Raw genomic sequence first — 4,945 nt, forward strand, 5'->3', positions numbered from 1 at the left:
AAGGTAGTCCCCACAAATCACTCATAAGAAGCGGTCTTGATGAAAATGCATGAGGTCTTTCAAATTCCAGTGCACTGGGGTCCACAACCATACTCCATGTGGGGTAGAGGACTGGGAACCCTGGGTACAGGGTTCATATAGCTTTTATAGGGTTACAAAAAAGCCCACACATTACAAACCAATCATATCATAGAATCCAGTTCTATCCAATCAATTTGAACTATTCAAGCCTGGGGTTAGCCCAGGAAGTCTGCCTTTGCTGGGCTTCTGGGTAGTGTGACAAGGTTTACTTCCTGTTCTCATTCACTCACAGGTGCTGTCGATAAACCACCTTGTTGTAAACAGTCAAGAATGACCTTTTGCCTTCTCACTGCTAGGAGGCAGAGCCTAGGAAATATTAGGCTAAGATTTTCCATCATTACAAAGCGACAATGAGAGCAAAACCAGTCTCTTTTTGTGGATGATTCTAATAAAATTTGTTTCTATTTTAATTTTTTTAATTTGTTTTCATTTTACATACCAATCCCTCCTTCCCACTCTTCTTCCCCAACTACTCTCCCTTCCTTGCAACTTTTAATAGTCAGAGAGGGAAGGCCCTCATTCAGGAGTCAACAAAGTCCAGCATACAAATCTGACGATCCAAGCCTCTCTATCTTTTATCTCAACTGAGAAAGTTATCCCTCTATAAGGTGTGAGCTCCAAAAACACTGTTCAAGCAACTGGGTTGGGTACTGGTTTCACTGCAAGGGGCCCCCTAACAGATCAAGTCACCTAAGAGTCAACCACATTCAAAGGGTCCAGTTTATTGCCTTGAAGGTGCCCTAGCTGTCACTCCATACTCTGTGAGTTCCCACTAGTTATAAGAGGTGTGGTGTGTCCTTGTTGGAGAGGGCTTTCCCTATTAGAGGAAGCATATCACGGTAGAGTCAGGCGTTGATGTTTCTTATTCTCAGAATGATGCACAGTGTGTCAGATAATGCCCTGTTACCTCTGAGTCATGCTGTAAGGACTCTAACCTCTAGGACTGCAGCAGCCTCCATGCTGACATGTCCCCTGCTATAACAGAACCTCTGAAATTTTAAGTGTGACTCTTCAATTAAATATTTTCCTTGTAAGTGTTGCCCTGACCCTGCTGTGTCTTTACACAGCAATGAAAACCTAACAAAGACAGAAGTTGGTCCCAGGACCTGGGTTATTTCTATGATAGACTCTCCCTATCATACAATTTATTTCTGATGTGTTCTCAGTAGTGTTGTTCTGGTAGCTTGCCTCTCCCTTTATGTCTGTTTATTGGGATTTCTTTCTCAGTGTATATGCAACTTAAACGGCCAAAGAAATGGTGCATGTGGACCTCTAATTCAGTTTACTTCTAATGTGACTTGGTGAATGCATCATAATGTACATGTGTAAAATAAGTGAGGGAAGCACCAAGGATTATATGACTATATTGTCAAAGACGTTTACATTTACAATGTGAGAATTATACTTCTTTGTGTTATTTTAGGATGCAGTGACCTATGGCAATGTGCACATCCACTTCCCTGAGGAAGAGTGGGCTTTCCTAATCCTTCTCAGAAGTATCTCTACAGAAATGTGATGCTGGACACCTACAGGAACCTCACTGCTACAGGTAAGACTGAATTTTCTTTCATGTTTTAAAATAAGGGACCAACTGTTTCTTGATTATTGATACTATTCTGTAATTTGATTAAGAAAAGGGAAAATTGGGTGAGTGAGGCATGGTTCTAAGGTTCATTGAAGTTATTACTTAAATTTTGTACAATTTGCAAGAATACATCATATATTTTCTGTTATTTCAGGCTACATTTGGGATAACCATAATACGAAGGATCATTGTCAAACTTCTAGAAGACACAGAAGGTAAATTTTCATGTGCATATTTATGCAAATTTGGCTCTGCAGATATTTTAATGTATCCTGGAAATTTTACTGAAGAGTCACACTTAAAAAATTAAAAAGATTAAGAAGAGCAACAGTGAAAATAAGTGTAGTTTAAAGTACAGTGATGATTGTCATTTTCTCACAAAACCCTGTACCTCAGTGAAAGGTAGCTCTTCTGTGTTTGCAAGGCATTTGTGTAAAATGAGAAGGAAACTATGTCTTAACATATATCACCCTTTGAATTATAGCACCCGGATATCTATTCTGTAGATATGCCAGTCTGTTTAGTTTCATTCTATTCAGATATTTTAAACAGTATACATGTTCAATAGGTGACAAGTATATGTCCAAGAACTCCTAAGAAAAAAGTCTATAGTTAAGCAGGCATTTCATATCTATTTGTGACTTGGCTATGGATATTGAAAGGGTCAGTTTATGAGTGTCAAGAAGGTCGTTACGGAGAAACCTTAAATTTGATTTAAATATAGTCAAAGTGTGAATGCTATGTGGAAACCTTTTATTTGTTTTCTTAGTTTCATAAGCATATCATATGTAGAGCCGTGTATTTGTGGCCCATACCTTTAATTCCAACATTCATGATCAAGATCAAGGTGTATCCCTTAAGTTTGTGATCACCCCAGTCTACAAAGAGAGTTCCAAGACAGCTAGGTTTACACAGACATTCCGTATTAGAAAATACGGGGGGGGGGAGTATTTAGTTTACTCTAAATACAAGCCATGTGAATTTAGAATGTGTAAAGAAGCACCGTACCTCTCTTAGGACAGTGAGAAGAAATGAAAGTTATTTAGTAGTCCCCTCTTTGAGGATATGTGTTGAGTGTGAAACAACTTTCAAATTTATCAGTATTCCTAAGTCATCTGAAAGATACCATCAATTTACACTGTAGTAAATCCATATGACCGTTGGAATGTGTGAATGCTTCCATTTGTACTGGTATATTTAGCCAATGTAGTATGATTTCTATGAAGGAAAAACTGATAAATAGTATAAATATGGCAAAGCTCTGAATCATTTCAATTTTTTTTCAATTCTATGGGAGATTTTATGTAAATAGATGCCATAATTGAGGGCCATGAAATAAAGCTCTTACTCTGAATCCACAGGTATCTTCAATGAAAACAAAACAATACCACATTAGAGAAGGATTATGAATGTATAACTCAAGATCTGATTCTTGTTTACAATTAGGCCAATTACAACTTTATTTTATACATGTACTAACTTTCTTTAGTATCATGCATGTGGTAAAGTTTTCCATATGCTAATGATCTTTGCAGGAATCAAAGAAGCCATAAGAGAGTGAATCCTGTGAATATACACAATGAATGTGTGAAAAACTTTGTGGGTTACAGGCATCTTCAATGGCTTGAAAAAAAATTCATACTGGAGAGAAACCGTATAGAAGTCTAGATTGTGGTGAAGTCTTTGCATATCACAATTTCCTTCTTCTCAATGACATAGCACACATGGTAAAAAACACCTATGAATGTAGTCAATGTGGTAAAATATTTGCAAGACATACTATGCTTAAAAGACATCTTAGAACATATACTGGAGGGAAAACACAAGACTATAATCTATGTGGCAAATGTTTTTCACAATATAGTTATATAATATGTCATAAAAGAACACATAATGGAGAGAAACCCTATGTATGTAATCAATGTGTTAGGGCATGTTCACATGACAGTACTCTCAAATCTCATCATAGAACACATACTGGAGAGAAACCCTATGTATGTAATCAATGGGGTAGGGCATTTGCAAGTAATGGTCATCGTTAAAGACATATAAGAACACATACTGGAGAGAAACTCTATATATGTAATCAATGTGGTAGAGCGTTTTCATATGCCAGTAATCTCGAGTCTCATCATACAACACATATGGAGAGAAACCTTATGAAGTAATCAATGTGGTAAAGCTTTTTCACAACACAACAATCTGGTATGTCATAAACGTACACATACTGGAGAGATACCCTAAGAATGTAGTCAATGTAGTAAAGCCTTCACAACATATGATGTGCCTAAAAGTCATATAAGAACACATACTGTAGAGAAACCTTGTGGATGCCATGAATGTGATAAAGCCTTTGCATATCCCAGCACTATCTTACGTCATAAAAGAATGTATACTTGAAATATAATGAATGTATCCCATGTGGTAAAGCCTCTCTATGTATCATTAGTCTTTATAATCAAAGAAATAAATCATAGTGAATAAAAACATTATACATGTATCCATTGTTGTAATGCTGTGCACTTTGCTTATCCCAATAATCTTTGTGAGCCTAAGAAAACCCTTATGAGAAGGAATCTACCTAGAAAGGATGTGGTATGATCTTCATTCAACACACATTGACTTACATAGTTTTCTGGAGAGAAAAATATCTGACACGTGAGAATAATCAGTTCAAGCACTACAATGCCTCTGTTTTGTTCTCACTTGCAAACTCATGTGGAAAAAGGTCCTGGAACTTCACTGGTAAGGGAAGCATGTTTCATGGTAACACTTGACTTGACATAAAAACCTCATTCAGATGGATTGCTATCTCTAAGCCCAATCCTTCATGCTTAGTTTCTTTTACATGAAATAATTAATGTTGCAGGAAAACTTTGAATACTTTAAGACCCTGAACACAATGGTTACAGGATTGAGTACTCATTGGAGAAAAATATTCAAATATGGAAATCTGTTTAGAGATTTGATTAATTTTAATCATGTGATGTCAGTGTGTGAGTATGTGATTGTTCATGGTTTCTCACAAGACGGTTACACCCTTGAGTATTCCTGTAGGAGGAACTACAGTATGTTCTCAGAAAACTGACATAGGTCATGGCAAAGAACTTGCCATAATTTTGTTCATCCACATTTCTAAACCTGTACGTATTTTAAATCCTGTTTTATCATCTTGACATCAGGTAATAAGGAAGAAATCATGGAAGAGGAAACCTACATCATGTAAATAATTTTGTGAACATATTAGATATCATACTTGACTTTAGTCTTGTTTGTTTT

The sequence above is a fragment of the Phodopus roborovskii genome, unplaced genomic scaffold (genome assembly GCF_943737965.1).
Source record: "Phodopus roborovskii unplaced genomic scaffold, PHOROB, whole genome shotgun sequence".
NCBI classification, from domain to species: domain Eukaryota; kingdom Metazoa; phylum Chordata; class Mammalia; order Rodentia; family Cricetidae; genus Phodopus; species Phodopus roborovskii.